The 19,414-nt window shown below is 35.2% G+C and overlaps 1 long non-coding RNA gene across 4 annotated transcripts; it reads left to right on the plus strand.

Moving 5' to 3' along the window:
• The first annotated feature begins 5,960 nt into the window (after positions 1–5,960).
• Positions 5,961–17,563, plus strand: LOC140867156 (uncharacterized). Of its 4 annotated transcripts, none has more exons than XR_012145060.1 (4): positions 5,961–6,231; positions 11,825–12,006; positions 12,153–12,323; positions 17,240–17,563. It is a non-coding gene; the product is annotated as an uncharacterized lncRNA (long non-coding RNA). The 4 variants fall into 4 exon arrangements; XR_012145058.1 differs by having other exon boundaries at positions 5,961–6,225; XR_012145061.1 differs by having other exon boundaries at positions 5,961–6,216.
• The last annotated feature ends 1,851 nt before the right edge of the window (positions 17,564–19,414 follow it).

The raw sequence follows: 19,414 nt of genomic DNA on the forward strand, positions 1-19,414 counted from the left end.
ATAGAAAACTCGAGCGAGGTGTAATAATTACATAAGCTTCAATATCAATATCGTGTTAATGTAAAACTACAATAAACGTAAAGCTTATATTTATAAGCTTACATGAATTATTGATAATGTCTTATTCTAAACTGTTAATGTAGATGTAAAATAATCATGATCGTAAATAATACAAACATTGAAACTGCAAGTATTACATTGTTTGAAAATATTTCAGATATTTTTATTAGTTGCAATGTCGAAGATTATATTGATTACATCACTCAGACATGTAATAGTTTTTTTTTTTTCAAAAAGTATATATTATTACCATGAAAATTATATATTAAATGTGTGTTAATATCTTTTTATCTTAATTAATTTATTTAACAACATTTATTGACAACAAAAGATGTAACCACGTGCATCGCACGTGACTTTTACTAGTATATATAAAAGTGTAAAAACATATAACATAAATAATCCATGGTGGTTGGGTCAAAAATCAGAACAATGATATTTATTAATTAACATTAGAGGCTGTCGGCCACTAATTTTTTCCCTAACTTCGAGTAATTTTCTTTGATTACTCCTATATTTTATATGTTAATTAATTAATCATAACAAGATAACTTGATCTTTTTTTTTAAATTTTACAATTTAAATAATATAATTTCGAAGTTTACATTTTTCTCAGGCTCATCAAGTGAGGAAGTTCAAAATTACACAATCTAATATCGATTGATTCCATTATCTAAGTTTAAAGTTTGTGAGAATGATATAATTTACACTCTACGTTATGTTACACATTCAAATTTATCAATAAATTCGATATAATAATTGAAGTGTGAGTAATATAAAATGCAGTGTGTAAAAATTAAATTATTTCATTACAACCTATATTAATTAATTTCATATGAAGTAGTGGAACGGGATCAAGACATTTTATTTGTGAAATGATCTCTTTGAAGATGAGATAACTAATTGTACTTCATGCTTGTATTAATCATGCAAGCAGAGAAAGGAATGACTAACAATGATTACATTTATTCTTCAAAAAAAAAAAAAAAACAATGATTACATTTACCTTTTCTTTAACTCGTCTGTGTGTTAATAATTAATGGTTTTATATGCAGATATTTTTAACTAGTGGAATATTTCTTTTAGTAATCACAATTTATATTCCTCTCGTCAAAAAGTGCTTTGGCATTTAATTTGTAATATTCGAGCGAAAGCTAAAATTTGTGACGAATTTTAGCTTTGTTTTTACTAAAAAACAGTGTTTTAAAAGGCGTCGCCTAGGCGTTAGGTGGTTGCCCATCGTCTCGCTTTTTTGCTAGGCTATGTCTCTAGGCGTTGTCTGCCTAATCTCCTGTCTAGGTTGACAGAAATCCGCCTAGACGGTTACTATTTTTTATTAAAAAAATTAAAAATCAAAACTAAAAGAGAGACGCGAAGCGAGAAACAAACACAGAAAGAAAGAAGAAGCGCAGAAAAAAAAGTCAAGCAAAAAATTAAATCTCATATTACATATGAAGACTTGATATCTATTAATATTTACGTTGTTGTTGACGTTGTTGTTGTTATTATTATTATTAAAATTTTATAAGAGTTTCGTACAAATACTAAAAAACATAAGACATAAAAATTATATTTTATAATAAAACTCATGATATTCTAAGTTATTTATTATTTAGATTTTTTTAAAAAAAAAACCGCCTAGGCCCCTCCTAGGCGGTGGGTCGCCGCCCGCCTAGCGTTTTTTAGAACATTGCTAAAAAATTAATTCATATTTTACTTTTAATTAAAATTTTTTGTTTTCCTTCACTCAATTCTCATGATCGGCCTAATCTCATAATACAAAAAAATTTGTGAGATTGTTTTACGAGTTAATTTTGTAAGACAAATTTTTTACTTGATTCAATATTAAAAAATATTAAATTTTATGCTGAAAATATTAATTTCTACTTTATATATATATATATGGACGAACACACTCATCTCATAAACTCATATTCTCACCTACGTATGTAGTACTAAAAAATTCTACAAGATCGTTTTACGAATTAATTTTGTGTGACAGATCTCTTACTGAGTCGACTGATCATGAAAATATATTACTTTTTAAGTCAAAGGTATTATTTTTTTTCTCAGATATAGATTGGGTTGACATATCTCTTAAATATAAATCAGCGAGACTATATCAAAAGCGACCTATACTCTAGGTAAAATTATAAGAACATCCACTAATCTCCTTGGTGGAGACTCTAGCTAGATCAGATGAAGGTTGAGGATTTTTAGTTTGATCCAATCTCTAAGGCTCTACGGATTAGGCAAGACAATTCAGCTCAAGACTATATGTAAGCCTTCTCCTATATAAATACATTTGATTACATTAATGTTTATTCATCGAGTCATATTGCTTACTTATAATACTTTTTTTTTCCAGCCTTTTCTCATATATACCTGAATTTAGTGTCGGAAGAAATATGCTAGAAAAATTGGAATGCGACTTCCAATTCATGCATTCATATAAAAGTTTCGAACGAAAAATTGACCCTCAAAACCGCATTCCTCCTACAACTATAGTTTAAACAAGCAAACTCCCAACTGTATTTGAAGACGGTTAAATTAGTTAATTTGATCCCCAACTCGCGTGACAGTAAAAGAAAGGGGAACTTGCTTTTGCGTTGAAGATGTGAAAGAGTGCTCCTCGGAATCTGTCCGAGAAAGAGATTAAAATAGAGGAGATCATGATTTGTTATGTTTTATATATATATATATATACATGATCTGTTATGTTATATATATATATATATATATATATATATATATGACAAATAAATATTATTTAAAACATTATATCTTTAAATTATAAGCATACTTTATACCTTATTTGTTTTCAAATTTTCAGGACATTTACACTTGTTATATTAAAATATAAATTTTTTAATTAAAAAAATATTTATATCTTTATATAGGACTTCACGTTCTTTTTATATATCTTTTTTTATACACCACAAAACCCCTCAAATAATTACCCATGAAGATTCTCTTTAAAAAAATCTCAAAAACATCTTAAGTGAACAAAAATACATGCAGATTGTGTTTGGAAGAGTTTTTAGGAAGCACTACTTTTCAATATTTTTTTAACAAAATTTTAAAATTTTGCAAAAAAAAAGCTGAAAATTATTTTTTAAAAAGTCTTCCAAACACTATTTTAATATAATTTATACATAATTGTTGAATAGGAGATGAGCGCCCTTCCTCACATCCCAACAAAATCCAACCCGTCGTATGGACCCATTCACAAGTGAAAGCAACCGGAGATAACAATCGAGTTTTTCACATAAATTGACGGATTTTTACAAAAAACATAACATCGCAAGCAAATCAAGAGAAACTTTTGGTTAATTTGATGCTTCGAAGGGAATCTAATCCTTACTTTTTGACAGCACTCAGAAAGTTTCGATCATCTAACCAGAATATTTGATCTTTGCTTTGTTTCTCGTTAAAGTGCCCTATATATTTTTAAGGCAAAAATTTACCGCCCTCCAAATATTTATAGAGTACAATAAAATATGATAATAATGAAATAATGATTCCTCGCGTACCCATTATTGAGCTCTACATTATTAGAGTTTGTGACTTAAATTTTACGGTGAGTTGCAATAATTGTTCTTTTTGGGTAGAATGATCGAATCATGATGTTTGGTATACTGCGATTTAAAAGATTGGAGTTGCACCGTTACCGCCAACTATAACTTTTGGTAAAGTGACAAACATTTGATCTTACAATGGTATCAGTGCCAAAGTAGGTTCGATTACCATTGATTGCAAGAAGTGTAATTATTGAAAGAGAGATTGATAAAATGTAATAATTATATATCTTTGTTGGATAAAACGATCAAACCATATCGCTTGAACAAACGTTCGATCCTACATTTATTAGGTCAAATCTAAAGAAATGGAGGACTTATTATTTTTTACACACTATATGTGAAAAATAAAGATTTGTGATATTAATGTTTGTTTGTAATAGTTGTTGGGGTTTCCCATCGATAGAATGATTACGCCGCGAAAATTTATTTTCTACCCTTGAACGATTTGTGTGTACATTCATATATTAAATTTAAAAAATGAATGAGAAGAATATATGTTGCATAATGTAATCAAATAAATTAGTCACACTCTAAAAAAAAAATAAAAATAAATTAGTCACCCCAATAAAAAAATGTATTCAAAATCACCCCTATGCGCGCCTATACTACACACTAGTAAACGTGACACACACGATAAAACATATTTATAATTAATATTATCCTTTGCAGCTAAAGAAGATTATAAATATAACAAATATTATTTGAGCAGTATGTAAAAAATAATATATAACATCTACAGAGACTAATTGTTTTCGATTACTACCCATATCACAAAGTGAAATTACTAATCTTCCAATAATCGAACAAACAATTAAACAAAATTTTAAATTACTTTCTACAGAAACCGACATCCTATTTTCTTTTAAGTTGGATTTAAACGACATTTTCACAATTAAAAAAACATAAAAAAATAAAATAAAACAAATCAGTGAAACGAAGATCATAATCACGAAAGATTATAATAAACAAGAACAATACCAACACGATTTTGCCTCTCGTGGGCTTTGCAGGATATCGTCCAGTCTTCCAACCTCAATGTCCTCTTTTATCTTTGGATTTCATTTTTTTCTTTAAAAATAAAATAATGGGTCATTGTGAGCAGTTGAGAAGACTGGAAGAAGTTGAACGGTTTAATTTTTGAAATATGTGGAAAGAGAACAATTTCGGCAAAGGAAAGAAAGGAACGTGTGAATGCATGGTTTGAGAGAAAAAAAAAGTGTGAGAAGTTTGAGAGACCTAAATTACTGATTTGTCCATATTGAATCTATTCATCCAATTGTTTATGTCATTACTTTTAGTTAAAAGAATTTGAAATTTTGATTAAAATTATTATATTGATTCTTTCTTGTTGGAAAATTCGACAGTAAATAAAATTAATGTTTAATATTTTATTATGATCTAAAATATGTTTTATATAAGTTGTAAATCATGATTAAGTAATCATAATCCTAATTAGTCGGATGATTAATTGGATAAAAAATGTAGAGTTGGTCTTCTCGAACTACCGAAAAGTTCAAACTTTTCGAAGTAGGTTCGGAAGCATTGAACCATAGATGCTCAAGATTGAAAGCAGAGGGTTAGATCGGAACCACCGAACGTGAGATCAGAACTTCCGAAGATTAGGTCATGCGTACTAGTGATGTGTCACCAGCGTTTGGACACGCCATCACATGCATGAGATCAGAGCTTCCGAAGTAGAGATCGGAGCTTACGATCAGGGCATTTTGGAACGTGGCATGCATGCGGAGATCGGAGCTTCCCTATAAATAGGGCATCCGAGAATCAGATTTCCTTGCCAATCCACAACTTTTCCCTCTCTGGTCTTGAGTTCTTTGGGCGTTTTCAGTCTTATAATCGAGGCCCGGGTAATAGCGAGGCGCTTCCAGAGAAGCTGCGGAGCGGTGCTCAGAAGTTGGGACCTTTGACAACAAATGATTGACGACGGACGCAGGTATAGTCTGAGAACCCTAGTAGTAATAGGGAATATCTATTAGCTTAGTTAATTCTTTTAGACCAGCTTCAATGATACACTACAACAAAAATGATCATTAACAACAATTAAAAGACAACGCTTTTTATGAAAAGTGCTGTAAAAAAAATAAACACAACGCTTTTAAGAAAAAGCGTTGTGTTTATATTTTTAATTTAGAAAAGTACAACACTTTTTATCTTATCAACAATGCTTTTGATGAAGCGTTGTTGATGAGCGTGTTTTTTAAACGTACCGCAACGCTTTTTTTTTTTTTTTTTTTTTAATTTAAAGCGTAAGGAGATAAAATAAAATAAGTTTATTTACTTTTCCAGGTACTTTACCTCAATTCAGACATTTCTTCTAGGGATTTCGTGAAACCCTATTTCTCATATTGTAAAATCCTCCGATTCCCTTTTCTCATTTTTTGGGGTTGAAGATCTTGTGGCCTATGAGGGTGAAGAGCAAGATGGCGGAGGAGCCCATCCGGAAGAGGCAGTTGGGGAGGAGCATGGCTCGTTTGGAGAGACGATGTCCAACCACCTGTGGTTCATCGCCGGAGAAGCACTGAAATCATACATAAACACCATCGGCTCGCTGGTTCCTGTTATTTTTGTACTAGTAGCTGAATACTTTTTCATTTTTTGTTGATTTTAAGACTCGATTTTGGATATATGTGTTACTTGACTCTGAGATCTAGAAATTGATTTATGCGCAAATCTACTTTTACCTTATTTGTTCGAGAGTTTTTATTTGAAAGGATTAGACTTGGTGATTTTGAAGAAACCTGCTACACTGGACTCGGATCTGTCGTTTAGGCTGTCATAGTTTTTATCGATTTGTTTTTCTTCTTATAGATTTGAATTTATTTTGATGTTTTTTTTCCTTGCTTTGTTTCAAATGATATTCTTTAATTGATGCTTCTGGATATGAGTGGATAAGTCCATGCTTGATATGTGTTTTATATATCCGATTGCTTAATTGAACATCCTATTATCACGAAAAATTTTGGATTGGCTGGAAAAATTATGTTTTTCAAGATGACACGTTATGTGTAGTTCATCAGTAAAATGATGAGGCCTTGTTGTTAGGTGAAATGTCAATCAAACATTAAATGGGCAGATGGCAGATAAAAGTTGGAGGCTGGGAAATGGAATTAAAAGCTTCGCATTTAATTATACGTGTTTTTTAAGCCTATAAATAAACTGCTTCATGCTTCATTATATTCATCCCAAAATCAAGAGCAAATAGAAAAAGAAATAAAAAGGGTTTCTTGGGTTTTCTTGAGTGTTCTCTTGTGTGAGTTAGAGAAATATTTTCTCGGTAATACTCGGGAATTGGGATAGTGTGAGGAAAAGTGTTTTGTACACACTTGTAATATTTCTCCGGTTATAAATATTGCAGCAGCTTCGTGGACGTAGCCTATATTGGGTGAACCACGTAAATCTTGGTGTTCTTGTTGATTGTTTTATTCTGCAATTGTTACTATCGTCATGATCGCTTTGGTATAATCCATAACAACTGGTATCAGAGCTGTTACGGTGTTCGGGAGCCTTGGTGAAAAATTTCTTAAAATTCTGAGTATGCTCTGTGGTTGCAGCTTTGTCTGATCTTCCACATCAGAAAAGATTTTTTGAAATTTTATTAAGGCAGGTGAAGCGATGGCCGGAAATGACGGATCGGGACCGGGAATCAATAAGTTCGACGGTACAGATTTCACGTTCTGGCGGTTACAGATTAAAGATTATCTGTATAGCAAGAAGCTACATCAACCTCTATCCGGGTGAAACCAGAAAAGATGGAGGATGATGAGTGGGAGCTTCTTGACCGACAAGTGTTAGGGGTAATACGATTGACCCTAACAAAGAACGTGGCACACAACGTGGCGGAGGCAAAAACCACGGAGGAGATGATGTCCATTTTGTCGGACATGTACGAGAAGCCATCTGCAAATAATAAAGTGTTCCTCATGAAAAAATTATTCAACTTGAAGATGGAGGAAGGTGCTTCGGTGGCGGCACACATCAATGAATTCAACACGATTGTTTCCCAGCTAACATCGGTTGATATCAAGTTTGATGATGAGATTCGTGCACTTATTCTTTTGGCGTCTTTACCAAATGTTTGGGAGCCGATGCGGGCAGCGGTTAGCAATTCTGCTGGAAAGGGAAAGTTACAATTCAACGATGTCAGAGATCGAATCCTTGGTGAAGAAGTTCGCAGGAGGGATTCGGGAGAAGCAACATCATCGAGATCTGCCCTAAATCTCGAAAACAGAAGTAGGGGCAGAAGTGCTGAAAAGAATTCTAACAGATGGCGAGGCAGATCCAAATCAAGGAATGGAAAAGACAAAAATACATTTGAAAAGAAATTGAAGTGCTGGAGCTGTGGTGAAACTGGTCACATGAAAAAGGACTGCAGAGCACCCAAGAATAATGCAAATGTTGTTACTGAGGGTGTACATGATGCCTTAGTACTATCCATGGAAAGCCCTGTTGATTCTTGGGTTATGGATTCAGGAGCTTCATTTCATACCACCGGTGATCGTGAGGTATTCAGTAATTACATTGCTGGTAATTACGGAAAAGTTTTCCTGGCTGATGGAAAACCGTTGGAAATAGCTGGTATGGGTGATATCAGTTTGAAAATGTCAAACGGATCCATCTGGAAGCTCAACAAAGTGAGGCATGTACCAAAGTTGACCCGAAATCTGATCTCAGTGGGACAACTCGATGACGAAGGCCATAAAGTGACATTTGGTGACGGCTCTTGGAAAGTGAGCAAAGGAGCCATGATTGTTGCTCGAGGAACGAAAACTGGAACCCTCTACATGACTTCCAGTTGCAGAGACATGTTAGCAGCTGTGGATGCTGGAGCTAACTCAAGTCTATGGCACTGTAGACTTGGACATATGAGTGAGAAAGGAATGAAGATGCTGATGTCAAAAGGGAAACTACCGGAGTTAAAAAATGTCGAACACAAACTGTGTGAAAGTTGTGTTCTTGGAAAGCAGAAAAGAGTGAGCTTTTCGAAAGGCGGTAGAGAACCGAAAGAAGCAAAGTTGGAGCTGGTTCATACTGACGTGTGGGGGCCATCTCCTGTGACATCCCTTGGAGGCTCAAGATACTACGTCACATTCATCGACGATTCGAGCAGGAAGGTTTGGGTTTATTTTCTGAAAAATAAATCTGATGTTTACGAGACCTTTAAGAGGTGGAAAGTCATGGTGGAAAATGAGACCAACTTGAAAGTGAAGTATTTACGGTCTGATATGGTGGAGAATATGAAGATTTTGAATTCAAGAAATATTGTGCACAGAACGGGATCAAGATGGAGAAAACCATTCCTGGTACTCCTCAACAGAATGGTGTGGCTGAAAGAATGAACAGAACCCTGAATGAACGTGCCAGGAGCATGAGATTGCACGCTGGACTGCCAAAATCATTCTGGGCTGATGCAGTTAACACTGCAGCTTATCTGATCAACAGAGGACCTTCGGTACCACTTGATTGCAGAATACCAGAGGAGGTCTGGAGCGGCAAAGGAGTAAACCTTTCGTTCTTGAAAGTGTTTGGTTGTCTCTCATATGTTCACATCGATTCAACCAACAGAACGAAACTTGATCCGAAATCAAAGAAGTGTTTCTTTATTGGTTATGGAGATAATGAGTTTGGTTATCGGTTCTGGGATGACCAAAATCGAAAGATCGTTCGGAGCAGAGATGTCATTTTCAATGAACAAGTTTTGTACAAGGACAAGTCAGACATTGCAGCAGGAGATAAATGTCCTGAAGTCCAGAAGTCAAATGAAGTGCCATTGATAGATATTCCTATGAATGAGTCGGAGGATAGTAACCATGAAGAAGAAACTGCACAAGAAGCTGATCCACGAACTCCGGTGATTGAACTCAGGAGATCGTCGAGAACAATCAGACCACCTCAGAAATACTCCCCTGCACTTCACTATATTTTGCTGACTGATAAAGGTGAACCGGAAACCTTTGAAGAAGCAATGCAAAATGATGATTCAACCAAGTGGGAGTTAGCCATGGAAGATGAGTTGGATTCACTGTCATCCAATCATACTTGGAAGTTGACGAAACTTCCGAAAGGCAAGAAAGCATTACACAACAAGTGGGTGTACCGGATCAAAGAAGAAGTTGATGGCAGCAAACGGTACAAAGAAAGACTTGTTGTAAAAGGCTTTCAACAAAGAGAAGGAGTTGATTACACCGAGATTTTCTCTCCAGTGGTTAAGTTAACAACTATCAGAACAGTACTTGTACTAGTGGCTAAGGAAGAATTACATCTGGAGCAGTTGGATGTAAAGACGGCGTTTCTTCATGGTGATTTGGATGAAGAAATTTATATGAAGCAGCCACAGGGATTTGAAGTACGAGGGAAGGAGAAAATGGTATGCAAACTTCAGAAGAGCTTGTACGGTCTCAAACAAGCTCCAAGACAGTGGTACAAGAAGTTTGACGGATTCATGAATAACAATGGTTTCCTGAGGTGCCAGGCGGATCACTGTTGTTATGTGAAAAAGATTGATGGTTCTTATATCATTCTACTGCTATATGTGGATGACATGTTGATAGCAGGATCGTGTCTGGAGGAGATTGATAAGCTCAAGAGAGAGTTATCAAAAGAATTTGCAATGAAGGATTTGGGAGCTGCAAAACAAATTCTTGGTATGAGGATCTTGAGAGATAGGGTGAACGGAGTCTTGAAGCTATCTCAGGCAGAGTACGTGAAAAAGGTGCTTAGCAGATTCAACATGAATGAAGCTAAACCGGTGAGTACTCCTTTGGCTAGTCATTTCAAACTAACCAAAACACAATCACCATCGACGGAGCAGGAGCATGCTTATATGAATAAGGTTCCTTATGCTTCTGCTGTCGGAAGCCTCATGTATGCAATGGTGTGCACCAGACCAGACATAGCACATGCAATGGGAGTTGTGAGCAGGTTTATGAGCAATCCAGGGAAACAACACTGGGAAGCAGTGAAGTGGATTCTCAGATATTTGAAAGGTACTATCAGTTCATCTTTGTGCTTCAGAAAGTCAGATTCAGGCTTACAAGGTTTTGTAGATGCCGACATGGGTGGTGACCTAGACGGCAGGAAGAGTACTACTGGATATGTGTTCACATTGGGTGGTACGGCAGTAAGCTGGGTGTCCAAGTTGCAAAAGATTGTTGCACTTTCGACCACTGAAGCTGAGTATGTTGCAGTGACAGAAGCTAGTAAGGAGATGATATGGTTGAGATCATTCCTTGAGGAATTGGGTCAGAAGCTTGAGGATAGCACATTACACTGTGACAGCCAGAGTGCTATTCATTTGGCAAAGAATCCTGTTTATCATGCTAGGACGAAACATATACAGGTTCGGTACCATTTCATCAGATCTGTTCTGGAAGATGGAATCTTGATGCTTGAGAAGATTCCTGGAAGTAAAAATCCAGCTGATATGTTCACAAAGGCGGTGACCACTGACAAACTGAAGTTATGCTCGACTTCAGTCGGACTGCAAGTATGAAAGAGAAAACATGAGTTGCTGCATTGATTGTGTGAAGCCATGATTGAAATCAAGTCTTCAAGTGGGAGAAATGTTAGGTGAAATGTCAATCAAACATTAAATGGGCAGATGGCAGATAAAAGTTGGAGGCTGGGAAATGGAATTAAAAGCTTCGCATTTAATTATACGCGTTTTTTAAGCCTATAAATAGACTGCTTCATGCTTCATTATATTCATCCCAAAATCGAGAGCAAATAGAAAAAGAAATAAAAAGGGTTTCTTGGGTTTTCTTGAGTGTTCTCTTGTGTGAGTTAGAGAAATATTTTCTCGGTAATACTCGGGAATTGGGATAGTGTGAGGAAAAGTGTTTTGTACACACTTGTAATATTTCTCCGGTTATAAATATTGCAGCAGCTTCGTGGACGTAGCCTATATTGGGTGAACCACGTAAATCTTGGTGTTCTTGTTGATTGTTTTATTCTGCAATTGTTACTATCGTCATGATCGCTTTGGTATAATCCATAACACTTGTGTGTTTACATTTTAAAAAAATGTTTGCTTATTTTTCAAAATAAGAATAACATTACTAGAGTAAATAACATTAAAAATCTATCTGACAAAAACCTGGCTACTAGAGTAAACTACCTATAGCCAAATAACATAGTGTTTTACTCTGATATACCTATTTATTTTACAGTTAGAGGCAGGGCAGGGGAAGTTACAATCAAGATTGGAGGAGGAAGATCAAGCAAAAAAGCTTTAATGGGAAAAATTCAGAGACTAACCAAGTTAATTTTGGTTTCTACAAAAAATGCTGTCCAACCTAATATCCATGAAAAGCCCAGCCACTGAAGGAGGCACTCATTTGGGGAAGTTGAGGTATTAGCATCATGTCTTTATAGGTATCCATGAGATAACAGGTTTATCTGGCGTTGATAACTTCTTTTGTATTGTTTTAGTCTTTTAGAGATCAAATATTATGACTCGAAGGTGTATGCTCGCTGATTGCTTTTGTTAATGTGTAGTTGGCCTACTTGCCAGATAGAAAACGAGATTACACGATTGATGATGATGCTGGAAGTATTGAATCTGACTTTTATTCAGATGGAAGAACTGATGTCCCAAATCTTGAAGAGTTAGCAAGAGACTACAGAAGCAACCAGAGGAGAGGAATGCTTAGCTGGTTTAAATTAAAAGTATTTTTTCAAGTTGCTTCTTTCAAACTTGGAATTGATTTGCATTCTATATGTTTTGCCAATGATAGTTGAATGAACATTGCTACTGGGAGTGGAAGCACAAATTAATTTATAAGAGCCATTACATAGGGAATCAGATTGATGTTTTCTAACTTAAATCAATTTGTTAAAATCAATCTTGTCGAATCTGTACAAGAATGCATTTATTCAAGTTGGCTTATTTGTTTGCATCTGAACTTCCAAGGGCAGTGAGCTGCCATTCATATGATACGGAGATTTTAATTTTTATATTTTGTGTTGCATCATTCTTGTTTTTTATAAAATGAGTAGATACTAATTATGTGAGAGTTCACATGTATTTAGCTTCATAGTTAAAAAGTCAAAGCTGTAAAAAATCATCACACCCATTATGTATGTACTTTATTCTACTGTCTTTGTTGAATTTATTAACTATTGATTTGGTTCTTCATCATAGTTTGATATGAATGCTATTGGTGCTCACTACTCTTTATTTTAAATTTTGTCAAAGCCTCCATGCGCATAACTAAAATGATGAACACCTTATGCTGCAAGATGCGAAAATTTAGATATTTACCAGTATACTAGTAACTTCTGCATACACATCATGTGAAATCATCAATTACACTTCTTCACATGTTTTGGTGATCTTGAGATATATGTCAATTGTCATATAGCATGGGCTGAACACGATTGCCATTTCCTTTTGGTTCCCAATTGTAAGGCCCGAGATTAATTACTATTAATCCGAATTTATTTAATTTTAATTCGAGTATATTTAATTTGAGAATATTTAGAGTTTTGATTTAAATTCTAATATTCTTAAATTATTTAGGATTGAAATTGAATTAAAATAAGGGCTGAAGACCAAATTGCAAATAGTGAAGAATTGAGGGGCTAAACTGCAATTATGCTTGAAGTTATCAGATTATATTGTCTAATCAGCATGTACACGTGCATGATATTAGAGAATTCAGAAGTTTTAAGCAGAAAGTCGAGATCCTTTGTGTTCTTTTGAAATCTTGATTTTCAAATCGTCGTAACTTTTGCTCCGGTTATTTGATTTCAATTCCATAAATTGTTCTGGAATTCTTGCGACGAGGGATTCGATATCGTGTAAGTTTTATGTTGTGTTATATGGATTTCAAAATCAGTAGATGACAGATAACAGATTTTGAGTTCTTGATTATGTATATCGACGTTTATGCGATTCTATTGCGAAACCGGATTGATGAGTTTGTGTTATTTGTATTCAACTTTGATTCCAGCATGTATATCAATTGTTATAGCTATTGAGATGAGGTTTGGAATGATATATCAGCTGGTTTGTTGAATTGAATACACGTATAACTGGTTTTGAAGTTAGAAATGATTTCGGTATTACGTCGGTTACCGATTTTCAATCGCTACGCCGTTGAATTGAGTTTTTAGATTGTTTTGATAGCCTATATCTGAGCTGAAGTCTTTATCTAGATGTTATGAATGTTATAGTATTTTTATTCTTCAGTTTCAGTCGAGTTTTGAAGGCCAACAATTCAAGACGCCAAGTTAAACCGAAGAAAGTTGATTGAGGTTTGAAATGCGATCGTTTGACGAACTTATGAAGTTTTAGACTCGATTTTGATACAATAGATTGGAATGAAGTTTGATATTTGTGTATTTGATGTATCTTTCAGATTTGAAGAGTCCAGAATCGATAATAACGAAGGTATAATGACGACATCGCGAAGTAGGGACTTTGAAACTCAAGAATGACTATTATTGAGTTGGCCCGCAAAAACCACATACTTGTTTATGTTTTTGATTTGATTATGATGCTGTCGATCCATCTCAGGTAGTGGATCTTTAGATTTGAGTTAATATGATGCTATATTGAATTGATTCTATGCCAAGGTTGCTGTTAACCTTATTTGCGATTCGGTTACGAACTCGTTAGATGGATATCCATGTCAATATCATTTATGAATCTTGATGGCCTCGAAGTTATATGAATCAGTTCTTATGCGAAGCGTTAATTTACTCTATTTGTTGAGTCGAGTTTAAATAGAGTCGATATGATTTATTTAACGCTTTCTATATGTTGGTTATACTGAGATTGATTTCTCACCGGAGTTTATCCGGCTGTTGTCTTGTTTTGTATGTGTGCATGACAACAGATGGGGCAGGAGCTGGCCAAGGACGTCGTGGGTAGCTCATGAGAGATGATTAGATGTGGACTCGGGTTGTTCGAGATGGAACGTTGTAGCTAAGTCTTTATAAACATGTTAGAGAACAGCCGATGTATATTGCACCAAGTGTGGTGGTCGACATACCAGTGAACAATGCCGAGGAGTTTTTGGTACTTGTCACATTTGCAATCAGACAGGTCATTTTACACGAGTCTGCCCATAGCGTGGTTCTGGAGGTACACAGGGTGCTGGATCATCAAGACCAGTGGTTCAATCAGGATCTTCTGTGCATTCATTTCAGCCACAACCAGCAGCACAGGGTAGAACAGGAGGAGGAGGAGGTCAGTCAGTGAATCAACCTCCGAGGCAACAAGCAAGAGTGTTTGCATTGACTGAAGAGCAAGCACAAGAGGCACCAGACGATGTGATTGCAGGTAACTGTTCTCTTTATGGTTATCCTTCCTATGTCTTATTCGATACGGGTGCGTCGCATACCTTCATATCTGAACACTTTGTTACGTTGTATTCATTGCCTGTTGAGTCATTAACTATTGTAGTGTCTATATCTTCACCGTTGGAAAAAGGTATAGTATCAGTGAAGTCTGTTAGAAACTGTGTACTACAATATGAAGGTAATGAAGTTGAGCTTGACTGTATCGTTCTTGGTTTGTCTGATTTTGACTGTATACTCGGTATCGATATGTTAACCAAGTACAGAGCAACAGTGGACTGTTTTCAGAAGATCGTGAAGTTCAAACCTGATATGACTGATGAATGGAAATTCTATGGTAAGGGATCACGAGCCAGAATTCCTTTGATATCTGTTATTGCTATGACTGATTTGTTACAGAAGGGAGCAGAGGGATTTTTGATCTATGCAGTCGATATGCTGAGGACTAGTCCAACATTGACTGATCTACCAGTGGTGAATGAGTTTGCAGATGTATTCCCTGACGAGATTCCGGGATTGCCACCATTCAGAGAGGTAGACTTCAGTATTGAATTGATGCCAGGTATCCGATTCGTCGTAACTTTTGCTCCGTTTATCCGATTTCGATTCCGTAAATTGTTCTGGAATCCTTGCGACGAGGGCTTCGATCTCGTGTAAGTTTTATGTTGTGTTATATGGATTTCGAAATCATTAGATGGCAAATAACAGATTTTGAGTTCTTGATTATGTATATCGACGTTTATGCGATTCTATTGCGAAACCGTATTGATGAGTTTGTGTTATTTGTATTCAACTTTGATTCCAGCATGTATATCAATTGTTATAGCTATTGAGATGAGGTTTGGAATGATATATCAGCTGGTTTGTTGAATTGAATACACGTATAACTGGTTTTGAAGTTAGAAATGATTTCGGTATTACGTCGGTTACCGATTTTCAATCGCTACGCCGTTGAATTGAGTTTTTAGACTGTTTTGATAGCCTATATCTGAGCTGAAGTCTTTATCTAGATGTTATGAATGTTATAGTATTTTTATTCTTCAGTTTCAGTCAAGTTTTGAAGGCCAACAATTCAAGACGCCGAGTTAAACCGAAGAAAGTTGATTGAGGTTTGAAATGCGATCGTTTGACGATCTTATGAAGTTTTCGAATCGATTTTGATACAATAGATTGGAATGAAGTTTGATATTTGTGTATTTGATGTATCTTTCAAATTTGAAGAGTTCAGAATCGATAATAACGAAGGTATAATGATGACATCGCGAAGTAGGGACTTTGAAACTCAAGAATGACTATTATTGAGTTGGCCCGCAAAAACCACATACTTGTTTATGTTTTTGATTTGATTATGATGTTGTCGATCCATCTCAGGTAGTGAATCTTTAGATTTGAGTTAATATGATGCTATATTGAATTGATTCTATGCCAAGGTTGCTGTTAACCTTATTTGCGAGTCGGTTACGAATTCGTTAGATGGATATCCATGTCAAGATCATTTATGAATCTTGATGGCCTCGAAGTTATATGAATCAGTTCTTATGCGAAGCGTTAATTTACTCTATTTGTTGAGTCGAGTTTAAATAGAGTCGATATGATTTATTTAACGCTTTCTATATGTTGGTTATACTGAGATTGATTTCTCACCGGAGTTTATCCGGCTGTTGTCTTGTTTTGTATGTGTGCATGACAACAGATGGGGCAGGAGCTGGCCAAGGACGTCGTGGGTAGCTCATGAGAGATGATTAGATGTGGACTCAGGTTGTTCGAGATGGAACGTTGTAGCTAAGTCTTTATAAACATGTTAGAGAACATCTGGGTTTTGGACTTGGAAAGCTTAGCGACTAGTTGTGTTTTTTGTTGCTTTTGATGCATTGTAAACTTCTAGTTTAAAGTATCAATACTTTATGGACATGTTTAGATGATGTTTTATGTTAATATACATGTTTTAGACTTGAATTTGATAGCTTGGAATGGATGAAAAGGATCAAGAATGGCTGCTGAATTACAGGGTGAAATTCTGCCCAGGAAGCGTCCGAGCTGCAGTTTTTAGCAGCCCGAGCGCGAGCCTTCTGTTTTGGAAAAATCAGGGGCGCCCGGGCGGAAGTTTTTGACCGCCCGAGCCCACCCCCTTTTGAAAATAAAAAAAATAAAATTTATTGATCCTTATTCTTTCCTTATTAGATTAATGATGTTTATTCATTAATTGCCCCTTAAGATTTGAGATTAGCAACCCGAGGCCCCACACCAATTAAATAATTTTTTTAACTACATTAATACAGAAGCCAGAGCATATGTCACCATCATGTGGAGAATGTGTCATCATTATGTGAAGAATGAGAGCTCTGTTTGTGATTCACCTGCTTCCTTGTCAAAAACATCACGAAACAGAGTAAAGTTTAGTGATATGAAAGATTTACAGAGGAAATCAATCAGTAGAAAAAGAGAGAATGCTTCTCCAGCTAATCCTTTTCGTTAAAGAACTCAAGCAGATGAATTATTCAGTACAGATGGTGGGCGACGTCTTCCATCGGTGAGAAACAGTTTGGGTTACTTAGTGCATTTTTATTTTTGTTTTTTGCCCTTGTTTGTCAGTGTTAGTGCTATATATATGTCACAAAGGCATCGACTTTGCCCGTTGCGTGCAGTGTTTCCACTCCTCCTATCAGCAACTGTGGCTGTAAGTTTCATAATCTGTTTTTTTTTCCCTGGAAAAAGTTGTAAGCTTTTTTGGTGAGTGTTTCCTTCATTTCTTGGCTTGTTTTTGTGGTGGGCTTTGCTGCTTAAATTGTCCTTTGGGGTGGGGGGGGGGGGGGGGGGGGCACAATATGGAGGTTTGATTTTGTTTGTTTTGCCTTTTTTGCAGTGGGCATTGATTTTTTCTTGTCTTTAAGTTGTGTAAGGGGATAGTTGTTTTAGTTTTTTCCTATGTCAATGAGATAACAGAGTTATTGTTCTCGCTTGATGTGTGAAATTTGGTAGTGATGGTCTTTTGCATTATCACACATAGATTTATGTGAGATATGTTTTCTTATAATTGATTTTCAAGAACAAATTTCTGTAGTGGTATTAATTAAATCTGTAGATCTATCTTGAGGATTGATGATTTCCTTGTAGCGAGCTTGGGCTTGCTAATTTCCCTTACTGGTATGACTAACGTGAAATGAGAGTAATCTCTAATTTTGGTGATGTTGCTAACAGTTACAGTGATTATAAGATAAAGAAGTCGATAGAATTTGGAGTTGGGTTGCTGGGAGCACTTTTTTTTTTTTTTTTTCCAGAATTTCTTTAGAATAAACTCCTTCAAACAAGTGGTAGCTTTCCTGTACTTGCCTGTGGCGTGGCTCGAAATATTACATGAGTGGTTTAAATGTTAATTATATTAGCTTTTCTTTCTTGCAACCATGATTACTTTTTATTATTATTTTTTTGAACTTTTGTGGGTACCATGCATGTTAAAGAAAAAGATATTGTTGCGACTTTTATAAAAGCTCGGCTTTTAATCTATTCATATTTGTTTTATGTTTCTTTTTATTTTTAATAATTTACAATATGGAGATACAAATTAAAGAAAAAGAAATTGTTGCAGCTTTTATGAAAGCTCAGGATGCTGACATGTGCTGAAGTGAAGAATCAAAATTTTTCAAGATTAATGCATATTTTTTAACTAGTGTTCATTAATTTAGAATTCGATTATTTTTTATATTTGAATGATATATAATATTGGAAGATTGTATATTAAATTTTATTTTAGAAATTTTTGAATTTTAAGTGATTTATAATATTGAAATTTTGTGATTTAATTTTTTTTGTGTTTTTTATTTAAAAAAAGACAACGCTTTTTTATGTGTTGACTTTACAAAAAACGACAACGCTTTTTATGAAATGACAACGCTTTTAATGCGTTGTCTTTACCAAAAACGACAACGCTTTTTATGCGTTGTCTTTACCAAAAACGACAACGCTTTTTATGTGTTGTCTTTTTTAGAAACGACAACGCTTTTTATGCGTTGTCTTTGCCCAAAATGACAACGTTTTTTTTGCGTTGTCTTTGAGCGTGGTCTTTTACAATACTGGCTACGACAACGCTTTTTTGGTGACATTAACAACGCGAAAAAAGCGTTGTCTTTCACCTTTTTTCTTGTAGTGATATGATAATTGTTGGCTTGTAGGCTTGGACTCTAGACTGGTATTGCTAGACTGCCTTAGAGAGGTACGTAAGTAACTGACTGATATTTTCAGCTAGTATGCATGCTTATATATTATATTTTATGTGTCATGATCTATGTTTTACTGCTTTATATATTATGCTGCATGTGCATATCAAGGTTGAGCCGAGTCTCTTTCGAGATAGCCATTTGAGTAGGGTCACTCAGCCCTATGTTTTTTTTTTAATTGTTGGACACTGGGAGTACTGCGATGACGAAGACTGACCTATGGTGATCCTCGGCGAGTGT

Source organism: Henckelia pumila, chromosome 4 (assembly GCF_033568475.1).
Source record: "Henckelia pumila isolate YLH828 chromosome 4, ASM3356847v2, whole genome shotgun sequence".
In the NCBI taxonomy this organism is placed as follows: Eukaryota; Viridiplantae; Streptophyta; class Magnoliopsida; order Lamiales; family Gesneriaceae; genus Henckelia; species Henckelia pumila.